This window comes from Diceros bicornis, chromosome 29 (assembly GCF_020826845.1).
Source record: "Diceros bicornis minor isolate mBicDic1 chromosome 29, mDicBic1.mat.cur, whole genome shotgun sequence".
Taxonomy (NCBI): domain Eukaryota; kingdom Metazoa; phylum Chordata; class Mammalia; order Perissodactyla; family Rhinocerotidae; genus Diceros; species Diceros bicornis.
Genome location: NC_080768.1, coordinates 40,374,310 through 40,396,309, shown reverse-complemented (window position 1 = coordinate 40,396,309; position 22,000 = coordinate 40,374,310). Strand labels below are relative to the sequence as shown.

General features: G+C 42.9%; 1 protein-coding gene across 10 annotated transcripts in view; it reads right to left on the bottom strand.

Annotated features, from left to right (window-relative positions):
* The window catches only part of CSGALNACT1 (chondroitin sulfate N-acetylgalactosaminyltransferase 1), a 348,338-nt gene that overhangs the window by 171,679 nt on the left and 154,659 nt on the right, over positions 1 to 22,000 (bottom strand). For 7 of the 10 annotated variants that reach the window (XM_058525340.1, XM_058525345.1, XM_058525341.1 and 4 more), the window contains exon 2: positions 14,693 to 14,786. The gene's annotated coding sequence lies outside the window, so the exon portion shown is untranslated. Of the gene's footprint in view, positions 1 to 14,692; positions 14,787 to 15,071; positions 15,096 to 21,128; positions 21,214 to 22,000 lie in introns of those variants that run through there. The other 3 variants (XM_058525338.1, XM_058525347.1, XM_058525344.1) reach the window with 3 other exon arrangements.

Here is a 22,000-nt window from a genome sequence, read left to right as displayed (position 1 = left end):
GTGAAGTGGAGGCACCTACTGCAGCCTGAGAGAAAAGGAACAGAACTTAGAAACCTCTTCCAAGCAGAGTGATTCTCAACCTCTAGAACATATAAGACCAGCTGTAGAGCTTGTAAAAGTGTAGGTAACTGGCACCACCCCAGACACACAGAATCTGAAACTCTGGGAGGGGCTTGGGCATCTATAATTTTTTAAAGCTCCAAATCAAAGGTTGAGAAACACTGGCTGAGTCTACAACTACTAGGTGAGGTGCAAGTCAAACTTGGAAGCCGAGTTTCCCATCATGGGCAGCGCTTCTCAAAGGCTAGTTGGCAGTACAGTATTCTTAAAAAGGTTAAGAAATATCGAGCCAGCCCTGATGGCGTAGTGGTTAAAGTATGGTGCACTCCACTTTGGCAGTCCGGGTTCAGTTCCCTGGCGCAGAACCACACCGCTCGTCTGTCAGTAGCCATGCTGTGGCAGCAACTCACATAGTAAAACTAGAAGAACTTACAGCTATACACAACCATATACTGGGGCTTTGAGGGGGGGTGGGGAAGGAAGGGAAAAAAGGAAGAAGACTGGCAACAGATGTTAGCTTCTGTCAAATCTTCCCCTGGGAAAAAAAAAAAGGATTGTCATGCTGGAAAAGGGCTCTGTGGAGAAGAAAGCTGGGAACCATGAGGTTAAACCAAACATTTGTCTTTACTTTGGAACTCCCAGAACCTTTAACAGGCCAAGGTGCATTGTACCCTACAAGACACGTATACAGTATATGGTATTCTCCAGACTTATTTGATCACAAAAATCTCCTTTTTTGGAAAAGCATCCCGTAGTACTAGTACTCTCTGAAAAACACTTTGGGAAATACTGGTCTGACATAATTGTCCTCCATTAATTGCCTCTAGTTTCCTCTAGAGTTCCTCTAGGTTCCTCTGGAAGTTTCCTTAAAGGACAGTCAGGTGAAAATATTCATTTCAAAAGTTGTCTGTGTTCCTGCCCTCGGGGCTGGAGCACAAAGAGGACAGTCTTTGAACACTGACTCCACCTGGAGATCAGTCTAGAATTGGGAGATGAGGAACCTGCTTCCCATCTCTCTCCACTTGGCCTGCTACTCTAAACAACTCAACACTTTTCTAACTTGGTCCCAACATAAACAAACATAAGTAATAAAAAAAAGGAATAGCTACCAAGTTGTGAATAAAAATGAAACTGTGCACATATCGCCAAATTTCCTGGGATACAGTTGCCAGGGTATCCACTGTCTTTGCCTTCCTCTGTCAAGATGATGCTGTAGAAGCCCCATACGCTGTTATTCGAGGAGCCAGTGGCAAGGGCATACACACCCCTGCATTACAAGAGACATCCTTACAAGGAAGGTACCTTCCAACCTCGGGTCAGATGATGCAACAGCCATCAAGATGCACAGCTCTCTTCTCTGTGTTTTCCTTTTGGGGAATCAGAATTTTAAACTCTCAACACAAGCGGTAGACTTCCAGCTATGATCAGTTTCTTACTTGCACTCCCCTTGTGACCAGCATTACACACATGCAACAATAAAAAGCCATAGGCAGGTACTCAGTCGGTGAAGACAAAGATGTTAATATCACAATACTACCCTCAACATCATACTGTAGCCAGGGAGAACTCATCACAGACATTATTATTATTCCTGTAGATTATTATTTGATTCTGAGTAAAGTGAAATAAAGTTCATCCAAGCAAACTTAAAAAGAATCTAGTCACTCATGTCCTACCAGAATACTGATCACCTAAGTATAAATATTACCCATACACACTACCCACAAACACAGTGTGCCCACGCACTCAGTCTACAAGTTGGCTGGGGTCTCCTACTTACCAGGCAGTAATCCAGGGGTTGGAAATACAGCAGTGAATAAGAGATCAAAATCCTTGCCCCCATGAAGTTTTTATTCTAGATCGAAGAATCCCAATATTTAGCAAATTAACTGGATTTTTGTCATTTCCATTTTCTTCCAAGGTTTATTCACTGTTATAACTCCTATCTGCCTTTGATCACACAGATCTTGAAATGTTAGACCTCAAAGAAATGACTTTGGCAGCTCTGTATGTGGCATGAATCCCAAACGAGTGGGATCCTAGCTGCACTTGTACATATGACCTTAGATGATCCCTTTACTTCTCTGGGCTTCAGTTTCCTCGACTCAAGCACAGCAGTGGAGGGGTGTTTAGAGACGTTGGGGGTGGACACAGTGACTGAGCGGTCCCGGGAATACTAAATATCCTGTGGGTCACAGGACGAGCCCAGCCCAGGTCACGCAGCTTGTGGACGCTGAGCTGGCAGCAGGACCAAGATTTGCTACACACGGTTTAGGGCCCTTTTTGAGACACTATGCCAGTCCATTCTTTTAAGGAGTGTCTAGGATGATACACTCTCTGATTTCCGTTCACTTGGAATATTCCAGGAAGGGCAGTGGAGGTGCCTTTCGTGGGAAAGCCGTCTGCCAAGATCCTCTACTGGGAAGTTCTCAGACTGGGTAGCCTCTGACTATCATTCTAAAGCTACCTAGATTTTCGAAATATCCCAATTCCCGCCAGGAAAGTCTTTTCATAGCTGAAGCCCAAATATATAAAATTAAAATTATGTCAACTAGATTTAATTTCCACTAGTATCTAGCTAATTTTCACAGCTATTGTATCTTATTACGCAAAGATATAAATCTTATTACAACCCTGGTTTTGAGAAGATTTATAGCATTCTTCCACAGCCTGAAGTGGATAATGCTAATTATTTTACAAGCAAATCATTAATCCATAGAAAATAAGCAGCTTGTAGGGAGAATAACGTGAACCAAACCAAAAAGGTTAAGTAAGAAAATTTTATCAAACAATGTAATTAAACAGCTATTCTTTCATTCACTGGCAAGCGGGGTATAATGCAATACTGTCCAAGAGGTAAAAATCAGGCCTCTCTACGTGACACATATCATATGAAAGAAGGAATTTTCATCTTTTGCCAATTAGGTTGAAATGTCATCCTGCCTCCTGTCCGTGTGTGGTAAAATTATAATCTTGCTCCTTACAGTTATTTAACCCTTAATTTGCCCTTAAGACACATATTTGGGTAGCTAAAAGCTACCAGAAAGATTACAAAACATCCCCAGAAAGATTATCTTATACCTAAATTGAAGGTTCCCAAACCGTGCACTGAGGCATCCCAGGGTTCTGAAGGGAATTCACAGCTGTGATTCGGAATATTTGAAATTTTCAAGCCAATTGCAATACTAAACATTTGTTGGACATCACGCAAACTCCTAGCTCAAGGTAGTTCATGCTTGCAACATCAGATTGAGCCACATTCCTTTTGATGATTATCATATCTTTGGGAAACTACACTTTTAGCAGTTTCCGTGACAAAAAGCAACTGCCACAGGGGCCAGCCCTGTGGTGTAGCCATTAAGTGTGCACGCCCCGCTGCTGGAGGCCCGGGATGGGATCCCGGGCGCGCACTGATGCGCCGCTTGTCAAGCCATGCTGGGGCGGCGTCCCATATAAAGTGGAGGAAGGTGGGCACAGATGTTAGCCCAGGGCCAGTCTTCCTCAGCAAAAAGAGGAGGATTGGCATGGATGTTAGCTCAGGGCTGCTCCTCCTCGCAAAAAAAAAAAAAAAAAAAAAAAAAAGCAACTGCTACACAAAATGAAGTGGCAGTGTCCAATCTGATTCCAAAGTTTGAGAAGATCTGCAGCACCCAAGAGATGCACACATCCCATTATTAAGTAACTGTGGTTAAGAATGAGATAAAACTATTATTTTTCTTTCAATTTACTGTATTATTTTTTCAAACAGCTACTAAGTTGTTAGGACATAAATACTCACTAGCTAGGGGACCTAACTACTTAAGGAAAAAAACTGTTAGCCATTTGTTTTAGTCAAGGGGTGTTGGAAAAATTCATGAGACACTAATGGCACCACCAGAAAGTCAAACCTCTGACCTAAACTTCTTGGTCAGTCTCCAAAACAGGGCAGAGAATCGGAAAGGTTCTTTTTCAAAGAGCAGATATGTGGATCAGCTCCTGGGCCACCTCCTCGAGCAACCACCGTGACAGCAACAGCTGCAGGGGCCCCTGCAGAAGGGTCAGGACCACCAGGTCATCAGCTCCCCACATTGTATGGCCACTGCCACCTTTGTTTCTGGAGGGTTCAAATATGGGAGGAAGAATGGATACATATAGTAAACACAGCCCATAACCTGAAGGCACATGTGTGTGTTGTCACTGGGCTGTAGCTCTTCAGTATGAACTTAGGAGTGTGGGCTCTGCAGAACAGTTCGTCATGCTGCCAAACATAAGCATTCTGCAAAAAATCTATGCGTTACTTCAGTTCCCTTTCAGGCCTTATACCCATCAATCTTCAATCCATCCAACTGAGGCTCGCCACAAAATAAAGATCAGGTGGCAGCCTCAGCATTAGCCAAACACCTGAACTGTAAAGAGCAGGCTTTACAAAAGCCAATTTCATTAGAGGCAAATAATTGACTGATAGGTATCAAAACAAAAGGGATAAAAGTAACGTATTTCTTATTAGTTGCCAGGAGAAAAATAGTGACCGTACAGTGAAGAAATGGAACATCACATTGCCTGGGTCATCAAAATCAGTCTCGCCAATGAGAAGCAGGGGGAAACCTTGTGCCTCCTGACAGCATACTTGATGGGGACGCAGAGCCCGAATCCAATCATGAGATCACTCGTCTAATCCAAAATGAGGAATAGTCTTTAAAAGAAAAAAGATTGTATTTTCCAAAAAGACAAAGAAAGGCTATCAAAACGGTTCAGATTAAAGGAACCTAGAGACATAACTACCACACGCAGAACGGATCCCTGTACTGGAGGGGAGAAGTTATAAAAGACACCAGTAGGTCCATTTACAAAACTGGAACACAGACAGTACATTAGATAAATTTAAATAAACCTTAAATTTACTGACTGATACCTGCACTGTTGTTACTTTAGAGAATATCCTTATTCTTCGAAAATACACACTGAACTATTTAGGAGTAAAGGGCTGTGATGTATAAACTTATTCTCAAATGGCTCACAAAAAATGAGGTATATTAATTTTTATTTATGTACACTATATATAGAGAGAGAGAGAGAGAAAGGGCACAAATAAAAAGCAAATGGTGCAAAATATTAACAAAAGGTCAATCTGGGTCAAGGGTATATGAGTGTTCTCTGTATTATTCTTATTTTTGTGACTTTTCCATAATTTGAAATTATTTCCAAATCAATTATTTTCCAAAAGGCAAGTACTGTGCCACATTTAGGCACAAGAAAACAACTGTTTAAGTAACTAAACAGGATACCTGCCCCACAGCTAAAGAATATATGTACCATTACGTTGTATACTTCAAATATCTTATGACTTTATTTGTCAATTATACCTCAATAAAGCTGAAGAAAAAGAATGCATATATATCAAAAATACGTGGTCTTATGTGTGTGGTGATCGATTGTAATTAGTCTTGGGTGGTGAACATGATGTAATCTATACAGAAATCAAAATATAATGATGTATACCTGAAATTTATATAATGTTATAAACCAATGTTACTGCAATAAAAAAGAACAAAAAGAAAAAGAATGGGTCTTAATGACATGAAGTTCACTACAAATCAATAGACTGATGATACGAAAGCACACAAAAAGAAGGTCTCTAGTCATCAGCCTACTGAAGGTTGCAGAATGCACGACGTGCAAGAACAGTGAAAAGAACTGAAGACGCCCAGCCCAGAACGAAGAAGACTACATCTCCTTCAGGGGCCCCGGCTGCTGAGGTTCACCAACGTGGAGGTGCAGTCAGCGTTACTCTGTGGTACTCCTGTGGGCAGAGCCACAACAACTGAATCCCCCAAATGATTCTGATCCTGTAGGTCTGAGTGGAGCCTACGGATCTGGATTGTTCTCAAGATCCCAGAAGACTTGACTGCAATGGCCCAAGGACCACACTGTTGGCTTCAAATTCCAACAGACCCTTCCCATGCTGGTAACCCCCAGCCCCAGAGCCAGACTTAAAGGACTACAGTTTGTTGTTGTAAGAGTCCATGGATTTCTTTACAGGATATGAATAACGCCAGGGAGGATGGTTCTCCTCTTCATTAAACAAGCACAAGGCCCAGGACAGAGAAAAGGACACAGGGGCTGCTGTAGATCTGCTGAGTCTGCCTAGCTAATGCTTAAACATCTGCTCAAGCATCACTTTTTGGGACTGATTCTTATAGTCTATCCTCCCAGGCTGGGTGAGAGGTCCCTCTTCCTGCTCCCCAAGCCCATCTGTCTCATGACCTTTCTCAACCTTGTGCTGAAACTGTTCATTCCTTACCTGTCCCTCCCTCTAGGCTGCTCCTCGAGGGCAAGGACTGTCCAACATTCCTCCCTAAATCTCCAGCATCTAGCAATGGCTGACATCTAAGCTAACGTCTATTTAATTCATTAATTGAATTCTTTCAATTATGTAAGTTAGAAAAGGAAAAGAGAAAAAGCACTGATCAGAGATTTTTTTTTCCATTTTAGAATAATGTAAAAGTTTATATCATGTTAGTTAATATTGAAAATGATTTATTGTATACCTACTATGTGCCAGGTACTTCACAAACAGTAATCTCAATCCTTACAACAACTCTAACAGGTACTATTCGTTCCATTTTCCAGATGAAGAAAGCGAAGTGCAGATGGGTTAAGTAACACCAGCTTCCACTGCTCATGAGGAATGGCGCTGGGGTTCCAATCCTCATTCCAGAGCCCTTGTGAAGACAACTGCCTCTCATCTAGAAACAGCCCAGCAATGGTCCCAACATCAAACTGCCCAACAACAGGAGGGGAGCGAGGCCGTGGTCATAACCACGTGTGCCCTAAACTAAAGAAGACATTCAGCGGAAACGGAATGCCTACGTAACTCCTTTACTCTGCTTCTACACGGAAGAAAATAATCTGAATACGTTTTAGGAAGACACCAACGTGCAGACTGCAAGTTACCACATTGGTGGCTGTGGATTTCTGTTTTTGGTCCCCAAATCAAAATGAAACAAGTGGTAACAAGAAATCCAAAGTGTAGTAAATAGGATAACCAAGAGGTTTTTTTCTGATGCACCTCTGACTCTTTCTCCAAGTTAATTATTTTCTTTCATTCATATACTTTTTTGTCCTAAGTTTCTGCCATGATTTAATTTAGGAAAAAATGAGAGACCTTCCTTGAGGGGGAAGGTATAGAAAGCCAAAGAGGTGAGAAGAAAGATACCGTTTAAATTAATTGAAGGCTCAGATCCTGTGCCATACATTTCACCACCTTCCTCATCAGAACAGCAGGAGGTCCACTCACTCACACTCACACTCACTTATCCAGTAAACGTCTGTCAGCACCTATGTGCCAGGCATGGTGCTAGGTACCGAGGCTGAGACGTTGTCCCAGTAGGGCCAGGAGCCTCAAGAAACCACAGGCTAGTTAACAGGAAAGAAAGGCAAGAAACTCGAATGGCAGTCACACCATTTAGTAAGTGCCATAAGTGGAGAGTTAACCTGCAAGTCAGCCTAGGGGAAAGGGGCCTGGAAGAAGGGACCACCGAATCGAGATGGTGGAGAAGGAGTAGGAACTTGCCCAGCCAATGAGCCTGGGATGACATCCCAGGGAGAGGAAACAGCAAAGGCCCTGGCCCCCAGGGAGGGAGGGTCATGCCAGGGAGCCACATGGGGTTCGGTATGGTTGGCACACCAGAACACGGGTTACCCTGGAGGTGCTGGAATTTCCCTAGTAAATTCTGAACCAGGAGCAACACGAGCAAAGACGCATTTTAGAAAGGCCACTGTGACGGCAGGGTGGCGGGTAGTGGGGCAAGGAGACAAATTAAGGAGAGCAGTAGGCTGAGCTGACACCAAGACGGTGGAGAAGAGGGAGGCGGGCAAACTGGAGAAGAAGGGGTGGGCAAGATGATGGCACTCAGTGAATGAAAGTAAGAAAGTCAGGGATGCCTTCTGGATTTCTGGCTTGGGTAACTGGGTGGAAGGAGGTGAGAGCTCAGCTGGGGCCATGATGAGTGGGGGTGCTGGTGGCATATGCGGTAGAGATGGCTGGGGGTCTGCGGTGCTGGACAGTGCTGGGCAGTGGAGTGGGCAGGGGGAGCAAATTTGGGAGTCAGCTGCAAATGGATGCAAGTTCGCCATTTAGACCAGAAGAAACTACACAGATGATAGAGGGTGAGAGCATGGAATGCTAAGGGAACATCAGTACATAAGGGATGGGAAAGAGGACTATGCAGGCACAGCCCAGGAAGTAAGGAAAAAACTAGAAGAGCTTATTATCATGTTATATAAGCCAAGCGAAGTGAGTCTCAAGGACGGTGGTCAAAGTGCCAAGTACTGGAGAGAAGTCAGGCCACATCTGATGTCCATAACCTGCCTTTCTAAGTACTAGAAAGAAGAGTTAAAACGCCCTGTATCATGTTACAGAGAGATGAACAATGACAAAGAGATCGAAACACACAATGAGGACTTCAGGGGATGAAAAGTTAGGTGATCACACAACACAAACAACCAGCCCACAGGCAATCAGCTGAGCCACACCCAGGGACAGTTCTCATCCCAACTTCAGGGCGTGACTCCAACCAAGACAATTTCGAGGCTACAGGTAAGCATTTTATTTCACTTTGCTGAAAAAAAATCATAAAAGTCAAATGTTATAAATCACATTATAGTATTTAATTTAATCTTTTTCCCCCTATCAAGACCTCTATTCCTTGACGTATCCCACAGACTTGGGACAAGGTTGGCTATTCACATGTTTTCTAAACTTTGAAAACACATCTAATGATACAAGTAGCCCTGGCTGCAAGCGTTTGTTATAAAGGAGATTTGGATTCTCCTATCAATTCTGTGGGCACTCCTTCCAATAGGTCCCCTTCCTGTTTAAGTTAGCCTAGTTGATTTCTTTTCTTGAAACCAAGAATCCTAAATAATATCCAACATTTTACTTTGCCAAGAAATAGAATTTTAAATATTAACTATCATTATATTCTAAAAGAATAGATACTTTAAACTTTATTACATAATTAAAAAGACCAGAACCTCAAAGTAAAAGTTATTCCTTTAAAGTGAATACTAGCTCTTTGCAAATATCACCTCACTTTTCTCATTTCTCTGCAGACGACTGACACCTTCACCAGAGACTGGATTCCAATCCAAGAATTGGCACTTGGTAACCACAAAGTGCATTTAAAGTCTAACATCTAGTAAGTCTCATTATGCCTGTTGAGTTGAAAATATGCAACTCTTTATTAAGACATTTAGGTGTAAACACTAATATTTCTAACTGCCATATGTTTGTGAAGACTTTCAGAAAAAAAATTTAAGTATCAACTTGGATTAGATAGTTTCCCAGTAGTGGAGATGAATTTTGTTTTTTCTGGTGGCCTTGACTGTAGGATCATGTTTGTAATGTTAAAAAAATCTAAGTAACAATTGAGCTGGAAGTTTCTAGAAGGTTACAATTCTTTCTTTTGCCCACTCTCCATATCTAATTTTCATCCCCACTTTTCCTTCAAACCTCTACCCACAGCTCCATCAGATCCTCATCTTCCCTTCTCAGCACACATGTCCCTAAGGCTGATGGAATTCAAGGTTCGTTTAAAATTCTTCAGGACAGACATTACATAGTGGGTCGGAACTTTTGAGTAAAAAGAGAACTGCTTCCTAAGTGTCAGCTGAACCTTTTGAAATTGTGCTCTTTCAAGCACCAGTGTTATTTACAGTTGTAGACTCACGACTTTCCACATGAAAGGTCCACTAGTGTGATGGGAAAAAAAAAAACGAACGAAGGAGCTGGCTCCTTATGAGCAATCAGATCAAACCCTGGAGACTGCCACGCCCTCTGGGTGACAGAACAAACATTTCTGCTCTTAATCATAGAAGGAACTGTTTAAGTGTCATACAAGTATTTCTGGATGAGCAATAAAATCCTATTATCTTTATTGAAGAAAAACAGGTGAGGAAGTGGGTAATTTTGAATCAGATTTTAACTGCAAATATAGGCAACAGTAAGAAAAGGAATAAGAAGGTCTAAAATTAAATGCCAAAGGTCTTATCAATGTAAATACAGTTTGTTTTTATTACATGATATATTTTTAAATAAAAAGTGATTTAAAAATCCGAGTAAATGAAAAATAAAGTTCAACGAAGGAAAAGTCCCCAAATCAAAATAAATTTCTTTTGTTTTTTTTTTACTTTTAAAGGATTATCTTTTTTAAATTAAGGTCTTTGACTTACTTTTTGTTATTTTTAATTATGATAAAATACACATAACATAAAATTTACCATCTTAACTATTTTTAAGTAGACAGTTCAGTGGTATTAAAAACATTCACACTGTTGTGCAACCAATCTCCAGAAATTTTTCATCTTGCTAATTGAAACTCTACACCAATTGTTTTTTTTTTTTTTAATTCTAGGGAATGTCCAGGAGAAGTCTTACTCTACACCAATTAAACTACACTCCATTCTCTCCTCCCCTCTGCCCCTGGCAACCACCATGCTACTTTCTGTCTTTATGAATATGACTACTCTAGATACCTCATATAAGTGGAAGCATACAGTATTTTGTCCTTTTGTGACTGGCTTTATTTCACTTAGTATAATGTCCTCAAGGTTCACCTATGTTGTAGCATGTGTCAGAATTTCCTTCCTTTTTAAGGTAAAATAATATTTCATTCCATGTATATACCACGTTTCGTTTATCCATTCATCTGTCGATGGACACTTGGGTTGCTTCCAACCTTCACTGACTTACTTTTTAAAATTTCTTTAACTAGGCAGGCACTGGTGCTGGAGTCAGACCACCTGGGTTCAACTCCCTCACCTCCATGGTAGCAGCACAGAAAATACACGATAGAAAGAAAGAAGAAGGTAGAGGAAAGATAGGTACCTCAGGAAGCGCTCAGCAAATTACAACAGACATCGCTAGGTCGTCATGAGGGTTTTTAGATACGAGAAATTCACTCAAACATTTGCTTGTGAATATGAATATGAACAGACATGTGTTAGATGCTGAAAAGGCAGAGACAGTGCCTCCTCTGAGGGCAGTGATGGCCAAAGGGCAGACATCTAACAGATCACAACTGTAGACAAAGGGGAACACAAGGCGAGAGAGAGAGGTACAATGGCCCAGCCCCACCTAGGCCGGGGGTCTGGAAAGGCTTTCCAGAGCTGAGTCCTGGAGCAGGAAGAGTCAGGAGAGCACAGAGGGAGGAGAAGGCACTGCAGAGCGGGGACAGCAGAACAAGAGGTGAGAGGCCGAAGTGCAGGCTCGGAGGTGAGAAACTAACTCGAGGAAAAGGGAATCTCAATAAGCAGAGCCCCAAAACAGAATAGAAAAGACAAAAAAACAAGGCCTAATTAAGTGTCAATCAATAGGAAGAAATGAAAACCCCCTAGGAGGCAGGCACCACTGGATACCCATTCCAGTGCCCGTGTGAATCTCCTGGCGCATGCCTGGCACAGCCTCATCTGCTGAAAACAAACTGTTGCTCAGGAGTATAAAGTAAAACTGTAGCAGCAAAACCTGACACTCATTAAAAGCTTACAGTCTTTATGTCACACTTCATTGCATTAAATGGAAATATTTTAAAAGTCTAAAACATGTCCAAAAGGCCACTTTATAAAATGCAAACTGCTCTACTCAGTTCTCTGGTTTTTCAAATATGAGCAATTTGACGAGTTACTACATTATAGTTTTATATCAGTATTTACTTCCAAAACAAGATTGAATCAGTTACCATTTTATGTTAGCTGGTACCCGCATTTCATGGGCTCGTAGAACTGCAAACGACCTAAAGGTTATTTGTCTACAAACAGTTTCTGTTGCCCAGACACTACACAAGGAACTAACCAGACCTGAGAAACGAGAACAGAAAGGTCTGGCTCTGCTCAGGAGACCCTCGTGCAAACAGGAACGATAACGCAATGACATGTGCAGTACAGAGAATGTGGGAGGGGCCAGGGGGGTAAGAGGTGGCACCTTTGGGTCGGGGACATCCCTCTACCCACTTCTCCATCCACTCACTCACCCACTCATTCCTTTCTTCAGTGCCTCACGGGTGCCAGGAGCTGTCTCTAAGTGTTGGAGAGGCCTGTACAGGAATGCCCCACGGCAGGGACTGCTGCTGAAGGACGAGTACAAGTTCCCTGGACGGGGGGTCGGGGCTGGGGGAGGAAGAAAGTATGCAGGTAGAAGGAAGAGTGTGGAGAGCAATCCAGCTTCAAGCAGTCACATGAGTTGGGGAGGGACAGGCAGGAGAGGGGCAGGAGGTGGGAGAACAGAGAGGGTGTGACCAGGAGCACGGTTGGAGGAGGGGGGTGCTGCAAGACAGCAACACACCTTTCCCTGGACAGGAAGAAAGGAATAAAGGATGTGTGGAAATGTGTAGTGAGAGACAGGAAATACATCAACAGGGCCCAGGGTGGGGGTAAAAACATGGTGAGCAGCAATTCACTGAGAAGGAACGGAGGGGAACGGGCTCTATGAAGGACGTGTGTAGGACACCAGGCTAGCCCCACTGCAAACCTTTTACAGCCTAATGCTATTAAATACTTGAATCAAACCATTAACTGTCCTTGCTTGCACTCCATGATCACCACGCTCTAGTGTGGCGTATCTGCCTACCACAGGGAGAAAACAACCCAGTCACTCTTTTCCCAATTTATATGTTTGTTTCTTGCAGGTCTGGTGAAGGTCGGCTGCTGAAGGTCCACACCCTGAGTCTACAAAGGACTCTGTCCATAAGGAGAGGCTCCTGGAAAACTGGCTTTCCCAAGCTAGTCCTGCCAGGCGGAGCTCAGCTCCCTGGCAACATCCCGTGTCACTGCACAGGGATCCACAGCACTGTGACTGCCACTGAAACCCAGCCCGAGAGGTGCGGCTCCGCCCTTCTGCTACTCTAACAGCTTCATATTACAGTAGTAACGTCCCACAACTTTGCATTTGCCCAAGTGGATCATACCAGATTTTGATGGCTTCTCTATTTTGTAAAGTTTACTCTGGCCTCTTTTCTATTATTATCTCAAGGTTTTAGTAATTATGGTCTACATGGTGTTCTAATAACATTGTTCTCTTCTACATCATCCAAGTCATTCTGAAAAACATTAAACATCACAAGACCTAAGATAAGAACAATTCCAAATGCCCCTCAAGTTGGCCCTGAATCACTTAGGCCTCTTAGCCACTTGACTTTCTACTCAGAAAAGAATTTGTGAAGAATTATTCTTTGATTATTTTTGTTTGTATTACTAACTTTTGGTCAAGGTTGTTTTTATTTTTCTGTTATTAGTAACTCAGATACAATCCCTTTTTTTTTTTTTTGTGAGGAGGATCAGCCCTGAGCTAACATCCATGCTAATCCTCCTCTTTTTTTGCTGAGGAAGACTGGCTCTGAGCTAACATCTATTGCCAATCCTCCTCCTTTTTTCCCCCCCGCCAAAGCCCCAGTAGATAGTCGTACATCATAGTTGCACGTCCTTCTAGTTGCTGTATGTGGGACACGGCCTCAGCACGGCCAGAGAAGCGGTGCCTCGGTGCGCGCCCGGGATCCGAACCCAGGCCGCCAGCAGCGGAGCGCGCGCCCTTAACCGCTAAGCCACCGGGCCGGCCCAATCCCTTTTAAACTCCTCATACTCTATTGTTTTAGTAGAAAGCAGTTCATTAATGCAAAATCAAATGTTTTGACTCCCACTCTTTTATCTTAATCAGTATTACGAAAGTAAAAACAAAAAATACAAAATCACGAACAAAACCTCTATAGAAATTTGTTACATGAAGAGGAAGGGCGAAGGGAGCTTCTTGAAGATATGTAAATACGGAGTACAGCTTACCTATTTTCACTTTTATGTCTACCGAATCATTTCTAGGGAAAACTAAAAAAGGTTTGCTCCGTTAAAGATAGAAACCATACATACAACTTCCCATTACATACTGTTGCATTTCAATATTAATGATGTCCCTAAGGTTCTTGGTTTTTTTAAAAGTTTAGTCTTGCCAGATGTAACAAAATATCTTACTGCAGAGAAAATCAAAATTAGTGGTTATAAGAGCAGAACTAAATCAACCTTCCAGAGATTTACTTTGGTTCCCAGACTAAAACCAACCATCTAATCCATTAGGGTACTATTCTCCAGGAGTTCTAGAAAGTACACCCCTAAGATGTTATAAGTCAGAAAGGAAGGCCATTCTTCAATTTCCTAAGCCTTTTTATTTAAATAATGATTTTACAGCATGGTCAAAATTAAGGTGCCCATTTGATTATGGGTTAAATATTTGAGAAAGCTTAACATTCTGTTACAAAAAGAGAACAAATGTTCCTATTCAAGTGAACATTTTTTAAGAAAGAATTATGAGTTCTAACTACATTATCGGTTTAAGTCATTTGCCACTTCGAGAAGAGAGAAATTCTGAAGAAGATGGCCAAGTTAAATGTAGATAGCAGGCTTTACAAAGTGAATAAAGGGTTCAAAGCAGCCAAGTAACTGTGTTACTTTGAAAAAGTACTCTTATCTTAAACTAATAATTTGTTATTAATCAAACTATTGAAAGTAAAATGAAATTTAACACATTCCAGACATAGCCAGGATAAGGAATACAACTCAGACCATACCAAGTCCTTTTCTTAAGTAATTTACGATTAACAGACTCACTTACCTGGAAGTATAAGAAAAGAAGGTTAGGATGGAGCTACATCATTCCTCCGCTGGGCAAAAATACCTGGTCTTCTCTCTTCAAAACGGAAACGAATCTAAAATATAAAAAAATAAAACAGGAGGCCCCTGTGAATTTCCACATCTTAAATGTACGTATTACAAAATGGTAGAATTTTAAATCATTTAGGATATGAAACACAATCCATCCAAAGTACTGCCCCAAAAAGCAGGATATTTTCTCCTCCCTATTTTAACGGGTAAAATACAAAATATTTGTTACACAATCAAGGTTAAAACAACTGGTGAAAGCCATGTAGAAGTGTGTGTAAAAGCAAAAGCAGGGTCACATTCACTTGAAAAAGAACCAAAAAGAAGCAAACCTCACAGGAGAACCGCGCCCGCTGCCCACGCGCCGCTTCCTAACTCGCTCCTCGCCTCGGACGCTCCCTCTGCTGTGGAGTCGCCGCGCTTCCAGGAGGGACAGTGCCGCCCCCCTCTGAGAGGGCTGTGCTCAGAGCCACCAGTCCCCCCCCGGCCCCCCCACCCCCGCAATGGTTGCGTGCAAGAAATGTTAAGAAACAGCAAATCCTCCTGGAAGTTTTCCCCGAGGGAAGGAAAGGGTCCACACGCCTGGAAGGGGCGGAGGCCGCCAGGAAAGCCCGGCTCTGCCGCGTCCCCGGCCCGCAGCGCCGCCGGCCGGGCTCGCAGGGCGCGGGGCTGGGCGCACGAGGCTGCTGGGGCGCCCGCCGGCGCGGCCGGGGAGGTGGGCGAGCGTGCGCGCCCCGGGACACCGCCCAGCCCCGCGCCCGCCGCGCTCGCCCCTGCCTTCCGAGCGAGCCGAGGGAGGCACGGCGGGCACAGCCACGGCCCCGCGCCCTCCCTGCCCTTAAGGAATGCCGCTGGAGGACACGGAGGTGTCGGCGAAGATGAAGCAGATGGAAAGGAGGTCCAAGCACAACACTCGGGAAGCAAAGGCAGGGAAAATATTGTGGAAAGGGATCAAGCCCTCCTGTAAAGTGTTAATAATGCTGTCTTCAGTTAACGCAGTTGTCATGATTTCATCTCCTCTGTCTTTATAATTCAAGTAATAACAAAAAATAAAAATTACTATTCTTGGGGCCGGCCCCATGGCCTAGTGGTTAAGTGGGCGCGCTCCGCTGCTGGCTGCCTGGGTTCGCACCCGGATCCGGATGCTCACCGATGCACCACCTGTCAGGCCATGCTGTGGCGGCGTCCCACATAAAGTGGAGGAAGTTAGCTCCTCCGCAGATGTTAGCACAGGGCCAGTCTTCCTCAGCAAAAAGAGGAGGATTAGCATGGATGTTAGCTCAGGGCTGATCTTCCTCACAAAAAAAAATAATAATTACTATTCTTTCCGTTTTCATGCAAGAATAAAAAACGTCCAGAACGGTTAGACCAGGTCAAAGGAAAGACTGATGAGCCACCCAGGTCTGCAGGCCCCAAGTCCCTTCTCCATGGGGACAGCCTCCTGGAGACTGAAGCTGAGGTCACATTTTTGTCTCTTTCTTCACTGAGTTTGAAGGTTTCCTCTGAGGCGCTGACATTACCAAAGTCGATGGAATTGTGAGGTGTGTTACCATAGAAGTCTGGAGCCCATCTGCACCCGCTCATTCTCCCAGTTCACTGCAGGGCCGGCTTGGGCCAACCCCCAGGCCCACCGCGGTGCCCTCCACTGCAATCTGGACCGCGGCTCCTCTCTTGGCTCTGCGCTCACAACCCACTTCCTCTCTGCCTGGCTAATTAATCTATGTCTAAATGGAATTGCAGTTGGCAGAAAGGCAGCAACGCCAAAGTGGAATAATCACTTGGACCTGAATCTGAGCTGTTTTCCATCCTTGACAACAAATAACGTTACTCCAGAGCCTGCAGGCCGAGCGCTGAAATGAGTTTATAATTTGGCTACCAACCTCACATTCTCATTCTCAACCACTTAAATTTCCTTTTCCGTCTGTTAGCATGCAGGGGGCAGCTTTGGAAGCTAAATCACTGACATGGTCTTTATTGATATCCTTAACAGATATTCTTTGCCATCTAAATAAAAAGGGGAAAAATCCACATCATTCAAAACCACACTTGTTTTAATAATGAAATAATAAATAGACCATCAGTTCATATCTCCACACGATCATAAATAATCTCATTTGTACTTCTCACTCCAGCAACTTGAAGAGAAATGTTCACAGTTTTTCCATCTACACACAGTAGGCCACATTCATCCAGCCTCAAAGTGCCAATTGCAGGTGAAGAGTCACAAGACGGCTGGGCTCCTTCCTCTCTTCCTAGTAAGGAACTCATTAAAACTCTGGTCCTTGGCTCTGTGAAGTATATTGTCTCGTTAGCAGTTCCAAATATCATGTTCCCCAAGAACGTAGTCATCTCAAGCTAGTAATGAAAAAGGAAAGAGACAGGAAGGCAGAACCACTGACAAGACTCCCTTAGAGGTCAGGGTAGAAGGAGAATTAGCACCATGGAAAATTACTGAAGGTGAACACAGGTATGCTAGGGAGACGTGGGTGCATTCAACTGGGCACATCCCCTATGAGAAGAAAGAGAAGGAACGTAACTGACACCCACCTCGTGCCGCACAGTGTGCCAGCTGCATCACAGATGAACTTACTCAACACCCACGACAATGCTACGAATATATACATTAAGAGTCTCACTTTACAAATGGGGACAAGGAGGCTCAAAGGTGCTAAGAAACTTCCCCAACTAGTACATGGTAAAGCCAGGACTTTTCCACCTTCAAAACTGAAGCTCTAAAAAAATAAAGGAAAGCAAGCCTTTACTTTTTCTATTATGCAACACTGTCTTAACCGCACATACTAGCCCTCATGTATGGTTCCCTAACAGAGTATGGGGCTTACAGGGCTGATACTGCATTCAAGTGGTACCCTGGCAGATATGCTGCCAGCATCCCAAGGCTGCCATTGAGGCCTTGAGAACGTAGTCCCTCCCCAATCTCCCGAATCCCTCGTCCTTCCTAAGAAATCATAGTGACAAACGCACACTCTTGACCAAGACTTCCTGAGTATCAAAGAAACAATAACAATGTGCTAAAAATAAAAGTTAAATCCAGGAAAGCAATGACAGGTATATAGAGTAGATATAGTACCTTGCTTTGTCCAATTCAGAAAATAGTTCTCAACGACATCCCTCCATCTAAATACTTGTATCCAGGTCTGAGGGCCCCTCTCCTGGCATCTGATGCCCCAGGTGTTCTCAGTAGTTTGGCATAGAGAGTGAGGATTATGGAGGAGCTTCTGTGGCTTCACGAGTTTTAGTTACAGTGAAAAGTGGGCAAGAGACAGCAGGATGCGCATGAGAGTGGCTGGGAGAATATTCCACGGAAAAATCACATACTTGGGTTTTGGAAATTTCCCAGTTGGGATTCTAATGGTTGGGAAGTCTGCCCTGCCCCACCCCCCTAGTCAGAGAGTTTGTATGTCAGAGAGTTTGACATACATCCATTAGCAGTACTCCATAAATAAGTCAGCTTTTAATCATGCTAAATGAAGACTACCAAAAATTAACTATTGAAAAGAGCAGTTGAAAATGAATACACTGAGATCAATACTATTTTAACAACGTAGGAACTCATTCTATTCAATGTACAACTAATAAGTAAAAGTTCCTAGCATTTTCATTTCCAAAGAACTTCAAAAACACAATTGGTTCCAGTGGTGGGACCATACTCATCCATGTGCCTTAAGTCCCAAGGCTTCTTCATCTTCGTAAATGTCAATCTCTAAATCTATAGTCCATCTAAACCATGTATGTGTCAGACACATTGATCCTGAAATGTGAAAAAGAAGGGAAGACTAACAAACCCTTTCATCATTGGCATGCCTAAAATAACAAATGGAAAGCACCAAGATATGGCAGAGACTAGATATGTGTCTGCCAACTAAAGCTGCCTGGTGGGGATCCAGCCCGGTGGCATAGTGGGTAAGTGCTCACGCTCCGCTGCGGCGGCCCAGGGTTCGGATCCCGGGCGTGCACTGACGCACGGCTTGTCAAGCTATGCTGTGGCGGCGTCCCACAAAAAGTGGAGGAAGATGAGCAGGGATGTTAGCCCAGGGCCAGTCTGCCTCAGCAAAAAGAGGAGGATTGGCAGATGTCAGCTCAGGGCTGATCTTCCTCACAAAAAACATAAATAAATAAAAAGTAAAGCTGCCTGGTGAGATCTTCATTGTGCATATGTGGATAATAACATACATGTTTTTCCATCTTAATGATAAGGCTTTTATTTGTATAAACCAAGAGTCCTCGACGTTATGGTACTGGAAGACAGAGCAGGGGTAGGGTCAGGAACTGTGCAGCCAAATTCTAAAATTATCTTTCTCAAGATTATGTTTCAGAAAAGAAAATGCCCTTGGATGCTACACATTACAAATCGCTTGTTACTATATTCTTGACCACATTCCTTCCACATGAAATAATTTTACTGAAAATAGTATGTGTTAGGGCCCAACTGACTTAAAAGTCATGAGTTCTTCCCCTAAAATGTTGCTCTTTGTTACTCTGTGAAATGAAAAACAGGATCTCTGTGTCCTGGTCTAGTGTGTACAGAAGCAGACTACATGAGAAGATATCTCTTTCTTATAGGTCACTCATTTTCTTCACGTCAATTTCTCACTCTGATAAATGGGGATAATCTCAGATACTATGAGCAGAATTACCAAGACTATGAACAAAATTATGTTGCTAAATTATTTGAAGCCTCTTTTAAAATGTATGGGTCTATTAACACCTTACAGGGTATAAAGTAATATTTTCCTTATATTCCAAAGATTTCCTAAGTGTCTCCCAAGCTAGGCAGTGGGGTCCCTGTGAGTTCCCTGTTTAAGCCATCTTCACATTATCAACTACTAACATGATGCAGAAGGAAATGACTCACATGCTAAATAGAGATACAAATAATATGCTGTTAGAGCATAAAGAAAGATGGACTAATTGGACTGGAGAGAATCAGAGTTATAGCAAGTATCTTGGAAAGAAACTAAATTGCTCACTTTGCCCTTGGTTGTGAGGCCAGTAACACAATCTTTCTCCTAAATCAGTTAAGATAGAGACAGACGCTTGATGTACCTTCATAAAAGAGAGCTATTTTCCAGCACACTGCAGTGCCACAGTTACACTCACATGCAACTGTTCATTTTATTAGACACTCTCTCCCAGTACATTCTTCTGGACCAGCCCTGCTCCTGTCAGATATTGCAGCTGCTTGGCACGTGCTAGATACCATCACAGATGCTAGTGAGGCATGAACAGTGTTTCAGAAAGATCTGCTACACTTAATCCTGTGCAGAACCAGAGATTTGGGTTTTCATCTGTTGTGGACTGAATGCTTGTGTCCCCCAAAATTCCTATGTTGAAATTCTAATCCCAACGTGATAGTATTTGGAGGTGGGGCCTATGGGAGGTGATTAGGCCATGAGGGTGGAGCCCTCAAGAGTGGGATTAGTGCCCTTATAAGAAGAGGCCAGAGAGCTAGCTAGCTCTTTTTTCGCCATGTGAGGACATGAGAAGTCAGCTGTCTGCAACCCGACAGAGGGTCCTCACCAGAACCCAACCATGCTGACACCATGATCTTCTTGAACTTTCAGCCTCCAGAACTGTGAGAAATAAATGCCTGTTGTTGACAAGCCATCCAGTTTATGGTATTTTGTTATAGCAGCCCAGGCTGACTAAGACATCGTCTTAAATGCGTTACTGTGAGACTTTAGACAAGTCCATAACTTCCTAGTCTCTGTTTCCAGATCTGTAGAATAAAGGTATTGGACTAAGTCAGTGATTCTCAGTGAAGGAGGATGATCTTCATCTGTTGCCTCCCCATCCCCATTAAGAACCCCTATCTCTAAGAAGGTATGTTACAGATGGCAGCTGCACAGACAAATGACAAAGATGCAGGACAGCATTTAGACTTAGATGCTAAGACTAGGAAAGAGGAGCTTTAAAAAGTATGAGCTCCTCCAGAAATAAACCCACACATATAAGGTCAATTAATCTACAACAAAGGAACCAAGAACATATAATGGAGAAAGGAAAGTCTCTTCAATAAATGGTGTTGGGAAAACTGGATAGCCACATGCAAAAGAATGGAACTAGACCACTATCTTACACCATACACAAAAATTAACTCAAAATGGATTAAAGACTTGAATGTAAGACCTGAAACCATAAAACTCCTAGAAGAAAATATAGGCTGTAAGCTCCTTGACATTTGTCTTGGCGATGTCTTTGTGGATCAGACTCTCAAAGCAAGGGAAACAAAAACAAAAATAAACAAATGGGATTATATCAAATTAAAATGCTTCTGGGGGCCAGCCCAGTGGCATAGCGGTTGGGTTCGCATGTTCTGCTTCGGCGGCCTGGGGTTTGCCAGTTCGGATCCTGGTCGCAGACCTACTCACCACTCATCAAGCCATGCTGAGGCAGTGTCCCACATAGAAGAACTAGAAGAACCTACAGCTGGGATATAAACCATCTACTGGGGCTCTGGGGAGAAAAAAGAAAAAGAGGAAAATTGGCAGCAGATGTTAGTTCAGGGCCAATCTTCCAAATTAATTAATTAATTAATTAAAATGCTTCTGCACAGCAAAGGAAACCATCATCAAAACGAAAAGGCAACTTCCTGAATGGGAGGAGATATTTGCAAATCATACATCCAGCAAAGGGTTAATACCCAAAATATGTAAAGAACTCATACAACTCACCAACAAAACAACAAACAACCTGATTTAAAAATGGGCAGAAGTTCTGAATAGACATTTTCCCAAAAAAGACATTCAGATGGCCAATAGGCACATGAAAAGATGCTCAACGTCAATAATTATTAGGGAAATGCAAATCAAATGAAATACCATCTCACATCTGTCAGAATGGCTATTATCAAAAAAACAAAAAATAACAAGTGTTGGAGAAGATGTGGAGAAAAGGGACACCTCATACACTGCTGGTGGGAATGTAAAGTAGTGCAACCACTGTGGAAAACAGCATGGAGATTCCTCAAAAAACTAAGAATAGAACTACCAAAAATCCAGCAATTCCACTTCTGAGTATCTATCTGAAGAACACCAAAACACTATTTCAAAAAGATATATGCACCCCTAAGTTCACTGCAGCATTATTTACAATAGCCAAGACTTGGAAACAACCTAAGTGTCCACTGATGGATTAATAGATAAAGAAGATGTGGTATATATACACAATGGAATACTACTCAGCCATAAAAAAGAATGAAATCTTGCCATTTGCAACAACATGGATGGACCTTGAGGGTATT